This window comes from Trichoplusia ni, chromosome 12 (assembly GCF_003590095.1).
Source record: "Trichoplusia ni isolate ovarian cell line Hi5 chromosome 12, tn1, whole genome shotgun sequence".
NCBI classification, from domain to species: Eukaryota; Metazoa; Arthropoda; class Insecta; order Lepidoptera; family Noctuidae; genus Trichoplusia; species Trichoplusia ni.
Window position 1 is genome coordinate 5,864,569 of NC_039489.1, and position 20,332 is coordinate 5,884,900.

A 20,332-nucleotide genomic window follows, 5' to 3' on the forward strand; every position below is an offset into this window, starting at 1 on the left:
GAATAAATAAATATATTTTTTTATTTAACTTCATAACCAAACTACATACACGAAAAATATATTTAAAACTACAACTAATCACAAACAAACAGAAAAAAAACAATTTAAAATACGAACGCGTCACAAAAAAAAACAGGCAGTTACAAGAAAAAATTAAAAAAGAACATCTAATTCGAAATCAGAACGCAAATCTATTCAAAAATTTAAAACAAGGAATCAGAAATGCAACCGTTTGAATTCCATCAGATTTAAATGGAGTGAAAGCCTCTGGGGGAGGTCTCGGGGTTCCGTACAAAAAATATTAATCAGAGTAAAACGTGTCTTTATTCTTACGACTGCTTGTTGAAACGTGTGAAGTCGCTTTAGAAAACTAAATGGAAATAGAATATTTCCATTCCTTTTAATCGAGATTGTTTTGTTCTTAAATTTCTGTAAAAAAATTACGTACTCAACTCTGTATTTTTTTCGAGTACTCAACTAGAACAACACGACTTAATAATAAATACTGGCAATGTATAACATTTGCGTAACTAACAAAATATAACTTTAAAACATAAAAAGACATCTGTATAAAATGAACTGAAAAATGTATTGTAAGCGTAATATTTATTAAGAAAACCTTTTTTTCTAAAACGTGACAACATATTACAGACAAGTTCTATGTATAGTAGTATCCTTATGCAGAACCGTCTAAGTTTTTTATAATATAATAACCGTGTATTAGTGGTTAATTATCTCCACTAAGTCTGGACCACCTTTGCGGCGCATAACGAAGATTATCGGGAAGTGATACAATGCTTCTACAATTTCATTTTTATTAAGTATCATTTAGAAAATAAGGGTCCTTTTTTCTGTCAAGAAAAACAGAAAAAAGGAGACTTTATGTTCACTTTAAAAGTCACACAGAAAGCGAAGCTTGTGATAAGACTAACTGCATAGATCTGTAAAAACAATAGAAAAATCATATTTTATTAGACAGTTACCACTTAAGTGCGATGACACATAACATAACAATTTTTTTATAACACTCTTATAAATCCGCGGTGAACAGCCAGTTTCTTAATAAACTAAGTATTATTTGTGCTAAAATGAAATTTTTACATTTCAATAATAAAAAAATATTTTATATTATCAAAAGGTCACAGGTTGTTGTTCAAAGTACTAAAATGTGTTCCGTTAAAATAAGTAATTACAACTATTTTCAATAATTTGTATTACCGTAGACAGTTAGTTCTTTAGAGCTTCTCTAGTTTACAATCAAACACCGCCTTCAATTATAATTTGATGAAGCAGAAGATAACGATATCAGATATCTAAACTAATACTATAATAGTAGTAAATAATTTATTAACTTCAATTTCGAAGACTTTCCATAATTGTACGCCCTAATCTTGTAATACAACCCATGAAAAACGACCCGTTACGAATTAAGTCTGTTTCTAGCATTTCGCTTCTATTCCCAACTTGGAACGTTTTTTAGCAAAACACAATATACGTCCTCCTTAAATTAACATAATATTAAAAACTATTGTGAAGTGATACTCAATACTCAATTCTTTATTGCATTCCACAGTGTAGGCTTAGGTGGTAAACATTTTTTGATATTATTTTTGTGATTATTTGATACAGTGTACTTATGCGTATTTATCGTGATAGTCTGATAAGTTTCGGACTCACACAATCATGAGCATACGCGGCGAAATGGTTGCTACTCGAATTAAAAATGTCGGTCTATTCCGATAAATATGCGTGAGTAAACAGTTTTTTAGGTAATGATTGCCTTAAATTCTATTTGCGACAAAATTTCTTCTAGAAAAGACAAATAGTGAATTACTTATATTCAGCAATGAATTAAATTTTTTTGACTAGTGCGAAGTGACTCTATACTTACATATTACAAAAACTAGTATTCGTAGATTTATCCGCAGTGAAGTTAAATAGATAGTAAAAATAATTCTTCAGTGTGAACATCTTTTTCCTTTTGATATTTTACTATTATGAAAGCAAAAACATAGACAGAAAGAAAAAAAATACTTGGGTTTAGTTTTAAAATAAGTCGCTTTTTTAATCTGTCATCTGTCAAATTCAATCAAGGTTCCGAATTGTGTCAATTGCGTATAGTCTGGATGCCACTTCAGTGAGATATGATAAAAAAATACGTTTGCTTTTCGAAAGAAATTATTTATAACAAATCAATAAAATTCCCTTTTTACAGTATTCTTTATTCTAATAGTCATGACAAAATATTTTGGTCCGATCTCCGTAAAACACCTAAAAGAACACTCCCACACACTAATTCACCTTTTAAATGAAAAACAATATCAAAATTGGTATATCGATTCACGAGCAACTTTAGCGAGGGCAAAAATACACAGCGACACATCAAACTTATAAATACTCCTTCTTTTTTTTTTAAATAAACTTATTATTATTAAAATCCAGCCAGTATTTCGTTTAATCTACACCGAACACATCGAAACTCCTTTAAATCTAATAAGAAATAATTCGCAAACTTCTCAGTGACGTTTCTAGGTCACCATGACATTCCGAATTTGATTTAACAAGCAATGATGTGCTTACGTCACTGTCCTGTACGCACAATATTGCAATTCACTTAATTTCGTCACGTCATTGCTCTTTAATCACGAATTATTAATTATATTGTATGATTATATAAACTAGGAACTATTTGTGTTATGGTTCATCTTTGTTAATTATGTTAAGGCTTTGCGTAGTAGTTCTAGATCAAATTTCCGTAATTATCGGTTTGAATGATTCAAGTTTTTGTCATAGTAATCAAATGTTTTTTTTCCTTGCTATATCTCTTTGCTACCACCATCTAGAGTTACAAACAGAAATTGGGCACCTCGTTAAAATAATGTCACTCACATAAAATAATCTTGATAATAATTAATTACAAAAAAAAATGGACTAGTTATCCCGGTCTATAACTTCACATTCAAATAGAGAACTTCAAATGTATTTGAATGTAATTCCTTTTGACAAGTGACGTGACTTGTCATTTTAATACATTGGATCGCTATAATTTATAGCAGCGCATATCAGTACATGGTGAAATAGCTTTTCTACAGACTAAGTTGTTTTAGACTCGAAGCGAATACTTCCAGACAAACTTAGAGGTTTGTACGGTATTGCTTCGTTGAAGACTAAAGTCCAATGACAAATATCGTATTATCAGTCTTGATTTTTAAATGGACTTAACTTTATACTCCTCTCAATATTCTCAAATTATGTTTGTTTAGACAGTCGTTAATATTATAAATTTCGTGAGGCGGATTCATAATTACTAACGGCCTATTTTTGCGTATTTATCAGGGTTGTTTGACTAGTTTCGGACTCAATAAGAGTCTTTCATCATGAGCTGACACGGCGGGCGAGGTCGCGACACCAACTGTTTTGGACTCCATTCATAAGTGGCTAGGAATGCGTTGCAAAACCTTACCTATATAAAGGAAAAAATACTCTACGATAAAAATATCCCACACCAAAATATCAGCGAACTTTTTATACCTAGTAAAACAGTGTTACAGAATTTCACACCTAAAAGTGTAGCGAAAAAACGCTAATCGAATTACGCAGTATCACCAACAGAGGGCGTTGATGTGTCGCTTTACGTTGAACGCGTACTTTTGGTTGGATACCGGTTAATTCGACCGATATGTTTGCCCCACGGAAATTCTGCTGGCTAACCATTTCGATACAAGCCACCTGATTAAGCGGGACTGCATTAAATTAATTGTATTACGTTCAATGAGTACGGCGTTGTATGTTGATGCGGTTTTGGACGTATCAAATGTATAATGATAAAGGTTTAAAAAACCAATCCAAACCATTAATTTTTTTCAAAATAGATCCAGTCGTTTCTAAATGTCTAAATTGCATTGTCATAGGGTTTGAAGTTAACCTGAAAATTTCAGCTTCCTAGCTTATCAGAAAAAATCCAGCCGGAACGACAAACAAATCAACATACAAACAAGCAAGTGAGTGTATAAAAACGTGGGAAAAAAGAAACTGTTACTGAGAAATTCCTTCGAAATAAGATTAACTAGTTGGCTATACCCGATCTGCAGACATAAATCAGCCGTTAGTTAAAAAAAATAGACTACGCTTCATTTCTTTCACAGTATACACCATACATGTTAACGAATAGGGTGTGATAGGTTTCAATTGAGAACAGTAGCGACCCTGTCAGGTACGTCTTTTTAGGAGGCTTATAATATCAAGTCATGTGCATTTGACTCGTCAAATGAAAGCAGTTTGACTTTTGTTTAATAACGCCCTCAACGTATCTCTATCAGACAAGGCAGAAAGTAGTTCCAATTTAGTTCCTCCGACACAACCCACGTATTAAATAAGCCGAGAATTCTTGTTATTACTATTTCACTTATGTTTCTATTTTATCTTACGTGTTTTGCGAAGCCTAGTTGTATGTTAAGCATAGTATTTATTTGTACATGAAAAAACTACTTTTTCAAAGAAAGAAACCTTTTTTCTTCAAGGACGAATGGTTTTCTGAACTAATTGTGATCGTTTGGTAACAATTGGGTATTTGACAAAGAAATAGTCTCCCATATCTATGTATCAGACAAGTCTGTTTTATTTTGTCGCGTTAACAAAAAAAAGTTCCTACAGTGAGGTGTAATCTCACTGTTAATTATCATCTATCATTATGTACACTTTTTACCGTCAAGTGACGGTATTACCCCACTTCCATATTTTTCACCACTTGCGTTATATCTTCGTCTTTTTATTGATTCGATAAAAAATTCAACACTGTTTTATTATTTTACTCGACGGACTGATTAGATTGTTTCTAGTCTACTCTATTTTGTATTGTACCCAATTTTAACAATTATTCGAATTTCTCGAAATAGTTTGTCTCCCACTAAACGCAACAGTATTTCAAATACGATTGTGGTCTGTTTAGCCACATTGTGTAATCAGGTAACCGAATTTGCAGGAATCCAAGGTCTGATAATTCCATGATCATGATCTGACGGTATTCCCTACATAAGAATTCTTGGAAGCGCCTTCGAAGTGCCAGTAAACGAAGATTAGCAAGAAACATACTTGGAAATTGCGAGGGAAATAGCGGTAGTTTAGCTTCGAGAAATATATTGAGAGGTTTAATAATTATAAATTGGAAACTGCAAACGTCGTGATTTTAAAGTGTGATCTTGAGATGGTTAAACACGTTTGTTGAAACTTATTCAAGTTTGTTTGTATCAAACTGCACAATAATGGGTGGAATTATTAAAACGAAAAAAATATATGTTAAAAAATACACTTATCTAAAACTTTCACACAGCGCCTTAAATTACGTCAAGCTTGTAATACGAGTACTAGAAAACTGTTGAATATACAAATTAAATATTTAAAAAACATACATTAATCCCAGACACAGAACGGATAATCATTACACAAACATTTTGTACTAGGTGGGATTCGAAACCACATCCTCCAGTCTAGCGGTCAGGCATCTAACCGCTGGACAACGAATTTGAATAACGTTAAACAATGTTAAATAAATTGTAAAAAAAGTAGTTTTAATACGACAGTGCTATCCATATTTAAGAATTCAGATAAATAATTTCTATTTCGTTTACAATACGATTGAACACGACAGTAAATACATATTGATTCTTGAAAAAATGTATTGTGAGTAACATTGCCACAGTTGTGAATATGTGCATATGTATAGCGAATTTTACTTCTATAGTTACTGGAAATTCCATAAAATTATGCAATTTTAATACTTCGTAGAATTTAAAAGTACCGAGACGACATTAAAAAAAAACAAATTTTTGTTATAGTGGCAATTTCTGAGAAACAATATTTTTTTTTTACATAATAGCCATTCGGCTATAGCAAGCGTGGGAATCAAGACCCGTTTCTTCTCCGTAAGGAATTCCTTTATACAGGACATTAGGCAGCGGTTAAATGTAACGCATTGCCAATTTTTAACGGCCTCACTTTTAGCCCAAGTGTGAATATGAAACTACGGAATTTTCGTCAGCGGCTAAAAATGACGACTACGAACGCTACGTCGTAGCAAATTGTCGGCTACGTGTGAACGAAAAAGTGAATATGTATGGAAATGGAATATACTGCGTAGCCTTCGCTTACAGTCGACCCTACCCTTGGTTTGAAGTTCTACTAGAAGAAAACTAATTTTCTTCTCGATTTTGCTTTATTTATTGAATTTCCTTCTGGATTCCAAGACTATCAATCGTTTTGACCAAGCTCAAGTGATTCAGTGGTATTTGTCCTTTACATTGTAAATGTTATCCTGCAAGATAAACTTAGCTAGAATTTCCCATTATTCGTATTATTTATCTCCACACAACCTTTATTCCTCTATATAGCTCAAAGATATAGGCTCATATGTTTTCTCACACTATTTCCCGTATACGGAAGGCAGAATCAATCATGCTCTAACGATATAATGCTTCCACGGTACAACAGTAATGGGATCAGCAGAATATTACCGCGTTAACATCATTTTGAATTTGGGTCAATACTGTAAACGATTAATACACCTTTCCGCGTAGAGTTTGACGTCAAAATTTGTATGAGATGAAATTGTTTTACCGTTCATTTTAATTTGTCGTCAAATTATATGAAGTTAGATAGTATATTGGTTTACATGCTAGTGATAATAGATCTGACGATCGAAGAAATAGAAAAATATTTAAATTAAAATAATATCCGTGTTAACTTGACGAAGTGAGAAACAATCTTAAATCCTATGCCAGCCATTGGTATGTTAGAACTAAGGACAGATGAAATAAAGCCAATGAAATTTTTTTGAAGGTCGAAAAGACACGATCTTCGAAAAGGCTGTACCGATTTAAATAGGACTTTTGTTGGACTTTTTGTTAATTTCCGTTATCTATATTTCGTGTGACGCTGATTGTATAGTCTTTAATATTATCCTGCTTGCTATTATTACTTGTTAGGTATCTTGTTGCTTCATAAAAAGCAAGAAAGTAATCTAGGCCAGGGATCAAGCAACATTCCTTTCCATATAAATAGCCCTCGCTATAAACAGACGACCACTGTGCGGGGTAAATGTCCTATGAAGTGCACTGTTTCGAACTTAATCTTTAGAGTTCCGTGGGAAAATAGAAAAGCCTTCACATGATATGTTGGTATTTGTTTAACTGACGATTTCAGTACACCAATGAATTTGAAACCGGTTTCAAGGAAGGAGGAACAGAAATTGTTTTTTTTTTCGTTGTTATTGATTCCAAAGTTTTCTGACATGTTAGTTTTTAATAAAACTATTAACTTTGAACGGATATTACGTTTTTTTGTTATTGATTGTTTGTCTGTTTTATTTCTTTTTGTATGTTAGACTTAGCGGTCTTATGATGAAAATATAATGAATTTTAAAGTTGTATTTAGTGTAAAATAGTCTTTGTTACTAAATGCGACACAGTAAGGACCTCCTAAATTAAAAATAAGCTTATTTTAGTAAAATCTATCTATAATCTCTATGATTTATTCTATAAAAATCTGTTCTAAATAACGGACTTCGCATCAGAACAGCTCTTTTCGGTTGTAGATACTGGGCTAGGTGGTATGTCGGTTCACATACTTTTGAATCACTCAACGCCACACATTATTCACGCGAACTCCCTTCATTAGTATTGAATTTCTCATTTCGATCTGCTTTTGCTGATAAGTGTGTCATAATTTATATATGTATTTCTTTGTCTACTTCTCTGGTCTCCATAAAATCTAAAACCTTAAAACTTAATACGAAATTCCCTTCAGTATTATATTGTGAATCTATTTTTAGGACATCTTCTTGCCTAATATGTACCCCGAAGATATTTTCTTGTTATAAGTAACTATTTTCCTTATTTCATAATAAACAATTAGTTTTGGTTTCCCATTTCCTCGGTCCGGTTATGACTTGCCAAGGCGATTTATGGGGTTTCCTTTCCCTGCCTTATTGGGATAAAGACCCGTAACTAAAGGGAATTTCCACTGATGCTGAGTTTTGCGGAGCTAAGTGGAGTGGAGAGTCAATTGGAGAAATGATAGAGTCTTTTAACACTGAGTCTACTAATGATTGTGTAAGGTGATTGTTAATTGAATGTAGATCCTACTAGATGTAGTAAAAAAGCATACTTACACTTGTTTTCCTTCAAAATTTGCGACTATTTTATTATTACACATAATGAAAAGAAAATTCGCTACAAATTTAAGTACTCTAAAGGTGTGATGATATGAATAAGCATCAAATAAAACATGTTAATGTTAGTATTTAAAAGAAAATGTAAGAATTAAATAATAAAAAAGCAATATGCTAAGCACGTGTAGTTAAAAAACAAATATGATAAATAAAAGACAAAACTTTTGAACCATGGTGTTAAAAACCACAGAACAAATTAACCGTCTGCCTTTTTAAATGATATATCATTCAATGCCTAGGGGATTAAGCTTGCAATTTAACAAGTATTAAAACGGTTTCATTTTGTCCCTGGAAATGTCCGCCATTTTCCTCACAAACCACGATCCTATTAATGAAATATTAAAATAATTATTTTTGATGAAAATGTGTTCCGAAAATGCAAGATATATTAATAATTGAGTTTTGATTTTAAATCATTTTATAAAGAGTACTGTTTCTCGTTACTTTGTTTATTTTTCGCTTGATTAGTTTCATGAATTTTAATATTCTTCTTTTTTATCGAGCTTTTATTTTATGTGTGATACTTTTTGCATTTATTATGAAGGCATCATGACCCTTGCATATATTTTTGTTATTATTTTCAAATATTTACGGTCTCTTCTTTATTGGCAAAATTGGGTATTTGTAATTCAATCTTTGAAACCATAGTTCACATAAATACTTAGACCTTTGTTTAGTCCTAGCTACCGCATTAGGTTAAATAACCTGTAATGGTAGATTAGTGTGATAATTAAATAAATTTCTCAAGAAAACCTCACGTATTTTTTTCTTGTTCTTTCTGTAATTTTATTTCATTAAATAACCCTATTCATAAAAAAAACATTTTATAACCAAAAAGCCACAGTTTCCAACTAGTTACCGAAAATTGAATCGAGGAAAATAAGACGTGTGATAAGAGTCTTACAGTCAAGCACTCTTTGCGATAGAACCATTTTATTTGTTGATATATACGATTCATTGATTCGTCCTTTTTACGGTACAAAAGATGGACCGAGTATTGTCCACTTATATTTCGGAATCCGTGACTTATTTCATCCCTTCAGATTTATTTTATTAGGCATTCGCTGAGTGAAGTTAGTTGTTTTGCTGTAGCTTTTTATAAGCCTAAATCGTATTGATGGACAAATACGACATCAGGATTTAAAAAGATAATCCTTGTATCGTGGTTTTCACAAACATTCAAGTCACAAATACACACCCAGACTCAGGACAAGCGTTCGTGAATCACACAAATGCTTGTCCTGCGTGCATCGAACCAGCGAGCTCAGTGAGTTTATCGTGGCGACCTTAATCACTCTGATGTCAATGCAGTCATAGGCATGACAGTTACCACGTTTATTAATAATTTTTATTATGTTATCTTTGCACAACTTATTGTACTTTCGACCCTCGCGTAGTGCAAGAATTTTTGGTAAGTAAACACTAAGGCTATTAGTTACGTCTCCCTGTCGAACAGTTGCCCGTGGTTTGTCTCCCATTCCCCGTGTCTTGAGGACATTCATTGCCCTCATCTCAACACGGAATGTGCTCTATTTCCACACGACTGGGCGTTGATAATTAGCTTGTGCCTTAATCACACAGAGTCCGTTCAATGAGATTATTTTAGATTGTTTCTTTTACATTTTTGGTTTGTATTATTTTCAATTGTTATTGCTTATTTTTATTCATATGATAACATTGTTCTGTTACAAACTGTGGTGAAATTAATGCTTTTTGTGCAAGCGTAATCTATTTGTGCGTAAACTGGTTTTGTCAACCGTACTAATTAAAATAAATAAATGAATGTGTCAACCAAAGGGCGTTGTTGTTTGTTTTTGTATCTGTTAATTATTTTATTATGAGTTTGTCAAAAGTTCTGTAATACGGTGAGTAAATCTATCAGTGCGCTAGGTGTTTTATTTACGTGAAGTAAATGTCACCAGCTTTGTGAACTTTGACGAAGATGGCTGCATCACCTCTTAAAAATTCCCTTTTAAAACAAAAAGAAGATTTAAAAACATATACTTAAAATAGAGCATGAGCGTCATCAACACTGTACATCATTTTAATTACTCACTTCTTCTGTCAAGTCACAGCGCCATCTATCGGCCGGCACGAAACTTTAATTGCTTCCAAGATATTGCGAGCAAATTGCTCTACTTAAAAAAAGTTTTCATCTCTTACGTGTGTGGCCTAGTGGTGTAGGCTTGGACTTGAGCCAATTTCAGTCTGGTATATATTACTAGTCTATTGTCAAATAGAAAGGTATATTCGCTTTGATAATGCTTTAGTGCAGATTTAGTTGGTTTTCGTGGTTGGCTCAATATGGGGGAGTAATAGATGTTTGCTTTTACATTTCGACAGTCTTGTATTCAGTATAAAAATGTTAAAATGTGAAAGTGTGGGAACTGCATGAGAAGAATTGAAGTTTTACTTACAGTGGTGCATAGTATTTTGTATGAATGTAGCTGCCTTAACCTATTCATTCATTTTAAACCTGTCTGTGACATCGTGGCTCTTTAAAGGACGCTCCGATTATACCTAGTTTTATTTTGTTGAAAGATACACTGATTTGTCGGCGGGGTTTTTAGCTGTTTGATGTCAGCAAAATGGTTTAATACTTATTTTTTCACAGTTTTTTCTAAGCTAGATATCAAATGAAATGGCTTGACTAATTAACTATTAAACTGAAGCCTAACTGTGTAGGATTTCTTTTGATTATACATTATACTTCAGGGGAAAAAGTTTATTTTCATATCGGCCTAGCCTTTTTCCAACTACGTTGGGGTCGGCTACCAGTCTATTTCAATAAATGTATATCCAACACAACTTGACAATGAACCCTTTTCTTGCCACGTCACTATAATTGATCCGGTAGAAAATGCCTCAGACATTAAGGCCGTAATTGTTATTTGATTTCTTTAATAAGAAGTAGTCGAAGTGAATAAATACATCAAATCGTGTAATTATTTATTGTAGCTACGAGTATTATGAAAATTGTCGAAATCAATCTATACTTGAAATACCTCACTCCATATCTATACTCTATACTAATATATAAAGCTGAAGAGTTTGTTTGTTTGAAAGCGCTTATCTCAGGAACTATTGGTCCAAATTGAAAAAATATTTTTGTGTTGAATAGACCATTCAACGAGGAAGGCTTTACGCTATAAACCATCACGATGCGACTAATAGGAGCGAAGGTACAATGGAAAATGTGAAAAAAAACAGGGCATGTATAAATTATAACTTATATCTTCTACTCACGGGGACGAAGTCGCGGGCAACACTATAATAGTACGGATCAATAAAATATTTTTTGTTCCGTTTCTTTGTTTACCTTCATATCTTTTTAAATATTAATAAAACTTTTACATTCCTAATGGCTTCTGAATAATTAATGAATGTTTTCATAGCTTTTAAGTCTGTGCGTGACGAATAGATAATTCTCGTTAGCAAAAAAATTTTAGAAATAAATGTTTTTAGTCGTTATTAGTGGTATTTGTTTCACTTTTTAAGGGAATATGTTATATAGCACAGAATTACAATAGAAAACGAGACGAAACTTTTGTATATACGGGAATATTAAATCCTTTTTACACGTGAGTTCAATTATATTTACGCGATCCGTCATCATTAGATAAAGAGAGTAACTTGTACCTCTTGGAGGCCATTTTTTTTGTAAGACGGGGAATCTTCATGGACACCCGCTTCCTCGGGGTAGGGGACGGGTAGTGTCAGACTTTTACTGACTAAACCACCTTACTACGTCAGCGGCGCTTTTGTTGAAATCCTTCATACACACCTATTTACGGCCAGTTAGTGTAGTTAGTGGTCTACCATCAAGTCTGAAGGCACTATCATTGCGCGGGTAGAATAGAGATGTCGCTGTACGCCGTGTATTTATCCATTAAGAAATTTAATCTTTATGTGGCGGGAATTTTACTAATAATTATACCATTCACATGCACAAAGACACCCAGATTCAGAACAAACATTTGTGGATTATACATACAATTACGCTTGTCCTACGCGGGGATCGAACACGCGACACATCGCGCACGGTGAGTTTGGCGTGATGACTTCAACCACTTGAACTTCACCGTCTCGCTTCCACAACCATGGTAATGTTTTAGTATTAGTTTTAGCAAGATAACAAGGAGCAATATTTGCTTTAAGTGTATTTGCCGATAAACCTTTTTAAAACATTACAATTAATTAGTAAATAAATAAACAGTTATTTTGTTAACACTTCCACTAACAACGAAGATCTATAAGTACACAAATATCAATAAAGTACAACGCAATATAAATAAACTCGTAAAGGCTACACTACAATAAATTTTATGATCCTTCCGTCTTTCAATATGAATTCCATAAAAAACGCGGTCCCTTTCCAAAACTAGAGAAAATGGTTAACGCTTTATGGCAGTGATTCGTCTCCAGTCATTTTACGATCAGAAATCGTCCATTGAGAATCTTTACGACGTTTTCCCACTATTTTTTATGTGTTGTAAGCATGACAAATTTAGTTCTGCGTGTGGCGGAAAACGGAACTAAAATTTGGTCGTACAAATTTGACAGCTTTTGATGTAATGACAGCGCTACTAGCGCCACTGACGTTGGTGTCCTTTAGTTTGTTTTACCGTTGTTTTATTTTAAGTGATAGTAAACGTGTGTAGTCATTTCTGGAACTGTGTAAATAAAATGATGGGTTTTTACTGATTTTCCACACATTTTGGGAGATTTATAGATACTACTCTATGCATCAGATTCAACACTATGCGGTCAATAACGGTTTATGAGATAAAGAGTGGTAATAGATGGATGAACTACAGGTGGAATGACGGATAATAACAGGGCTCGGTTTTGACTTTTTTAAAACTGTGAAAGGGCTAATTATGTCAGGATTGGCTTCCAGTCTAACTAGATGTAGCTAAACACCAGTGTTTTGCAAAGAGCGACTGCTCATCTGACCTCCTCAATCCAGTTACCTGGGCACCACCATACCGTTTAGTAAGACTGGTTGTCGACAACCATAACTAAAACGACCGCTGAATATAGACTGATTATAATGCAGCAAATACACAACCACCCAATTTTAAAACACACTGAAATTACTCCAAAAACACGTAGGTACTTACATAAAAGAAAGGTAATATCTTCAAGACAAATTCTTATTTAAATAACATTTTTCTCACGTGAAATAAGGAGAATTATCTCTAATCTTGACAATAATAATAAAGTGTTTTTCACAAGAATAAGATAAACCTATTGTTTCGCGTAAGTCTGTTTATATAAGAAAGTATTTACATTCGGGCTTCGAGTCTGTAATCCAAGTATAATGTAATAACTCTAGCTAATTAATTACTTATAAAAATATTGAAGCTTTGTTTGATCCAACATTATTTTCTTAAATAATAAGGGATGTTGTTTTAGTTGTATTTCGGTCCTTTTGAACGCCCGCACAAAGGAGTTTAGAAAAAGTGTTGCGGGGGGTTTCGCTAACATTCTAGTCACATCACATACTAATATATAAAGCCGAAGAGTTTGTTTGTTTGTTTGAACGCGCTAATCTCAGGAACTACTGGTCCAAATTGAAAAATTCTTTTTGTGTTGAATAGTCCATTCATCGAGGAAGGCTTTAGGCCATCATGCTGCGACTAATAGGAGCTAAGATATAATGGAAAGTGTGAAAAAAACCGGGCAGGTATACCTAAATCTTAACTTATACATATCTTCTACTCACGGAGACGAAGTTGCGGGCAACAGCTAGTAAAAGATATCCAGAGTCAGGATAATTATTCGTGGATCACACAAATGCTGATGCTACGCGGGGATCGAACTCATGATACGTTGCGCTCAGAAAGTTTAGCGTGGTGACCTCTACCACTGGACTACCCTATATTTCCCCTATTTTGTAGCGTTGCATCATACGTGGCATTTCGACACGCTAAAATACTGAGTAAATCTCTTAAATGTATTAAACATACTTAAATAAAGCTTGTATTTACAAAACTGGACACAGTTCTCTTCTTGCCTTGTATTGGGAAGGTTAGAGCATGTATCACCACGCTAGCTCACTTAGGTTTGGTGATTTCAGATAGATATATTTGGCATCTCAGTTTCCTCACGATATTATCCTTCACAAACAGTAGTGTCTTAGTTTATTTGACTAAGTTTTCGGTTAACGTACGTTAACATTGTTAATAATAGAAGAAATGAGGGAAGTATAAGAAAAATACTAATTGAGATGAAAACTCATATACTCATCCCATAGTTATATTTTGCTTCGTACTTATTTCAAAGGGCGATCAAATTACAATGGGCTACATCAAAGGAAACTAACATATTTAAATTTCTAATCCGACACACAAAGAATAAATAAAATACAAAAACTCAACCCACAAAAACACACAAAGCTACTGAAACTACCAAAAATATCTCCGACAATTCCACAACTGAATTGTCAGTCGTATCAAAACCGAAGTCCAATTTAAAATCTTTAAAACAATAATGTACAAAGGAAAACTCGTCGCCAAGGTAAACATGATGGGTCCGCAAAAATTTAGTTTTCGGTGAAATCGCTTTTATCCGATACCAGTATCGCCTGGATATTGGCGGCCGGCGGCGGTTGAAACTGGTTTTAACTGGTTTCGATCCGCAAATGTTTGGTATTGTATGTCGAAAGCGTACACTGTAAAAGGGTTTTTGGTCGCTTTATTAGGAAAAAATAGGATCCTATTACGAGACCTTTTTCAATCGTTTTTGGGTAGTCATTGTTTATATTATGTGTATTGTAATTGTTTGTCTGGAATGGACGTGGACGTCGTTTTATTTTGAAAATGAACTTGTAATGTAATAATAGGCAATTTGTTTTGGATACTAGTAACGAAATCATTTGGTGAGTTTAGTTTTTTGTATCGTTTGGGATGGTAAGCTTTAGGTAGGTACCTATAAATTCTCTTAGATTACTTTTTGTAAAGCCTAATCTGTCAGCATCGAAACAACCTTGACAAAACTAAGCAGATTATTTTAACAGTACTCACTTAATCCTTTTAGAGTTTAAGGAGTCTCATAGTAAGGTTGTCGCAATCTGAATTCCTTTGTCCACACTTGAGAAGGTTCCTTGAAAAATTGTCCATTCTAAAATGGGAGTACTCTTTCTCTTTTATCCCAGAACCTCTTTAATTAATTAACGTCATTAAGTAACGTGACTTCAAAAAGGAGGTGGTCCTACATTCGTCTGTATTTTTCGAGAACTCAGAACCTCGAACTGGATAAACCAATTTTGATGATTCTTGTTTTTCCTTTATGTAAAATAGATGTCATGTGGTGCCAAAAAAAATATCGAGTTTGATTCAGTAGTTTTTTTTTGCTTTTTAAAAATGACTGCCGCAGGAATGAAATCCTTGTGTCGCAGGGTTTACAAACATACATATACCTAGGCTCAGAACAAGCATTCATGTATCACACCAATGGTTGTCCTACGCGGGGATCGAACTCGCGACACGACGCGCACAGTGGGTTTACGTGGTGACCTCAACCGCTCGGCTATCCGTGAAGTCAGTTGGGTTTTAAATCATAATTAGTTGTTTTTCAATTTGTTGAACTGTAATAAGATAATAAACCAGTTACAATATTATATTAATAAATTGATGTAACTAATAATGCTCATTGAGTGTCGCTCTAAATTAGCTCGGACTGAGTATCATACTAATTAATTAATTTGATATTTCACTTACCAAACGGCTGTGTGCTGTGAATTCAATAGATACGCAAATTTGTTAATATTGGAGTACTATAAAATAATTGAATAGAGTTTATGACCAACAAATGAAAATTTGAATGGATTGAGTATTTGGTTATTATATGACGAAACAAACAAAAAGTGACGTTATTTGTTTTATATGCGTGTAGTTTGACCTGTTTTTGTTTACTAAAAAGGTTTTGTATGATATTGAAAATTGAGTTTGCGAGGGTGCAAAATACTATTTAATTAAAGATTTGGTCAGTTTATTATAAAAAAATTGAAATCTATAAATCTATTAGAAAACAGAAAATACGCAAAAAATACGTTTATTTTATGTTGTTCCAAAACTAGAACTCACGCATATCAAATTCAAAACGCTTCACCAAACTTACCTAAATCAATAATCTAAATACGTCCATTCTGTTAGACCTCCAGCAACAGAAAACAATTGAAAGAACCCAATATTTTAGCAAAACGCACCATAAGTCCATGACGAAGCAACATCACTTACGCTCATAACCTAAATCCCAACAATGGTACCATCAATAGATTTACTACCCCATAAATCGAACTGAGGTATGACAAATGCTACCTGAAGTGTGATTCCAATGTTCCTTGGATACTTACCAAAAATTGCTTCCACAGTAATGGCTATATTTCAGTGAATTACTTTATTCGTTTATTTTGCTTGTTCATTGTGGAAAGGATTAGGAATTTACTCGTCATGCCCTTTTGCGTTATTCCCAATTACTCTGATTTACTGTTCGCGAGTTGCGTTCGATTTGTTTGCTTTGTTCGGGAATTAGATTGTTTCGTTTTTAAGATTGTTATTATTTGTATCATTAGTTTCTTTTTGTCTTTTCTGTTGTTTGATGTCGTTTATTAGTTATTGCGTATCGATTTCTTTCGTCAGGTCTTTGTTTTTCAAGCACTAAATTAAAAATGATCAATTGTGATATTTAAGTCAAATGTATCTCTTTTCATTCACGGGTTAACTTCATGCGAAGAGACCCGGTCCTTTTTAAAGGCGTGAACGGGGACACAGGTCCAACGTGCAGAGGCCTTCTTGAGAACTTTAATCTACAAAGTGATGGGGCATCTACAAGGGATCATTCACCTCTGCTCTATGGGAGAACAGACATGAAGAATCCAAAGTAGATGCAGAACTATTGCAAGTATGTGTGTAAAATCAATTAGTAAGATATTAGTAAGTAAATCAATAAGTCAAATTATTATTACTAAGCGATGTTATAAAATTGTCACAATGCAAAACAATTACGAATATAAAATGTCAACTTATTTCTGGAGCCAAAACGACAAATGAATTTCTATTTGTAGTTCGATCCGAAAATAATGCCATCACCCGTCACGTAACAGCCGGAAGAAAAAGTACCAAACTCGCACTTTTTGGGCATTGTTGTCAAATTTGCGAGTTTCAGCTCGTTTGCCAACCCTATTAGAGATATTTCCGGCAATTTCTTATTGCGCTATAGAAAATTATGTTAAATTTGAAATGCTATTTTTGAAACGGCTTGAACAGTCTTAATGACATTGAACGGGAAACGAGCGATGATCAACATTGGCTAAGTAATGCTACAAATACATAAATATTTAACCAATAACACGGTAATTAGAACTAATTAATACCTGTTCAAACAATGATTTTATACGGAGATACGTACGCATTTGTACAGCTTTCTGCAAATATTCAATTTTGTCGATAAATAGTTATAAAATGAGGAAATATGTGTATTTGATACGGTTGGCAAGCAGTCTCATGCAAAATTCTGAAATACGATCACCTTTTGAAGGAAGTCAGACGCCGCGCGCCGCTGACGTGTGTTGTAGTAACCCGCTTACACAGTACTATACGTGGTAATTTATCATTGAGGAGTGTGGTACAAAAACAAAAACTGGCCAAGTGCGAGTCGGACTGCTGACACTGATTCATCATCATCATCATCATCTCAGCCCATAGCAGTCTACTGCTGGACGTAGGCCTCTCCATAATTTCTCCAGCGCGACCGGTTGACACTGATTGTTCTGTACTAAATACTAATTGTCTAAAGAGAAACAAATCTCGGATGACAAATCAATTTCATTCACAATTTTATTTATTTCATTGTCCAACAAATTTATTACCATAACAACTTCAATCGATTTTGCGATCACGGTTCATGAGATACAAACCGGTGAATTATGGGTTGACCAACGGCAGCTCCTCAGTCAGGTTCTGTTTGGGTACGGTAGCATAAAAACTGTGCAAAAACATCTTAATTATACTTTACTAACATGGCATGGATTGAATTGCTAATTACATTTTCTTTGCTTATGACAAAGATTATTAGAGTGTAACCAGCAAGTCATTAGCCCTACTAAGACAGATTTTCGTCTGTATTATGTAATACAGAATCAATCAATCAAACCAGCCCACGCCTGTCTGCGGCTATAAATAGATCTAGACCCATCTATAGGTAGCTATATACGTGTTACCTAACCTCGGAATGAAGAGTAGTATCAGAAAGTGCCACTAAACTGACTTAGTACAGGTCTGACGTCACATCTTAAAGTAATATAGCTCGTGGATAAGCTATAAGTGGATCAATCACAGGTTAAGCTACGCTTGATACGGTCAGTCTTTAAATGGGTCATTATCGGGTTTATTGCGCTGTCACGCTTCCATAACCATTACAATACCACTTTGAGACATGATGGTTATACTTTTTAATGATGGATAATTTTGCATTGTGTATTATATCTAGAAAGCTCAGTTTGAATTTATACCAATGATAATCCTTCCTGGCAGGTGTAGTGATTTTGACGGTTTGGAAGATTAGGTAGTCGCCAGCTTTTCGAAAAATTTGACTTTTCTAGGCATTGGGATCTTAGCCTTGGGTGGTACAGGATCAGTGTTAAATTAGCATGCTTAGATACAGAAGCGCTTTGCTGAATCCCATAGGTCTTTATCGTCGGTTAAACTAGTAAAAATCACAAAATCAGAACACTTCGGGTTTGGCAAACAAAAATGAAAGCATAGATAAAAATATATCTTGGCGAAACATAAAATATAATTTGACACTTTTTACGTTAAGTTAGATCTTCAACCCTTACTACTGACAGATAATAGAACCATAGTGAGACTTCCTTCTTATTTTCTATGTTTCTTGTTCCTGACAGACTGACTGACATATCAAGAACGGTAAAAGGGCTAGAACCTAGAGAATTTGCATATGGATTCTTTTTACATCTTAGGTGGGTGTTAGGTGTTCCTGAAAATTTGCCCCGAAAGGGATAAAATATAGACCGGAATTTTTTCTACGTATTTGTTTTTGTATCTTATTTTAGTAATATTTAATATTTAAAGGAAATGCATCCATTTCGAGAACGTTTCTGGCTTGGACTAGTTACTATTATACTACTCAAATCAATGAATCGATGATAATTAAAACCAGAATCGTATTTATTCTAGATACAATAACGACAGTAAATTTTCGATTGCAAGATTTTATGGACTTAACCATCTTATCAAATACTCAGCATAGCCATTCCACCTGATAAAGTTTATATTCATTTCTCAATCATTCTTATAAACAATAGAGCATTAGGTCTATAATAAGCAGATGCTTTTCTCTTGTAGACTATTAGAATTACATCCTTTAGTTCCGTTTTTTTCTGCACTAAGTGAAATCCTTAACATCGAATCTCGACATCTAATCTCAATCTATAGCCTCCCTCACGCGGCCGTTACTCCAGTATCCAGAGCCAAGCTCTTATCGCCTCTAGTAACGGTCGATAAAATATCAAAAATATTCTCGGGATATGTTTCATATTCAATATTTTTTCCTAAATCGAGATTAACGTGTTTCTTGGTAGAAGGCTGAAATAACTCATCTAGTTGTTAAGGCGTTTACCCATAATGGCGCAACGGCATATATCACGATTCATGTTCGACGACGATTAAACTTTATTTTACATGTATGTGAGGTTTCAAATGTAACTTCGACCTTATTGGTGCATGCAAAATTAGATTCAAAATCTCAAAATTTTCTTAAGATGTGTGAAATTCACGGATGTCTTTAATAATTTTCGGCCCTCGGCAAAATTTACCGTCCAAATATTAACTCGACCACAGTTGTCTGAATCTGTAATCTTTAACCGACCATGCTAGCCTTTTATAAAAAGGATGCCAAGATTCATGCTACCTACAGTATACTTGCCATATTAGTAAATTCTGCAGTGGAAACTTAGATTGCCTTAGAGTCGATGCGAAATGGTTTTCTGTGAGAGTACGAAAAATATTGTCTCGTGACTTAAATCAAATATGGCGGATATTTGAACTGCACGCCCATGATATTTTTAATATTTATATTTTAATA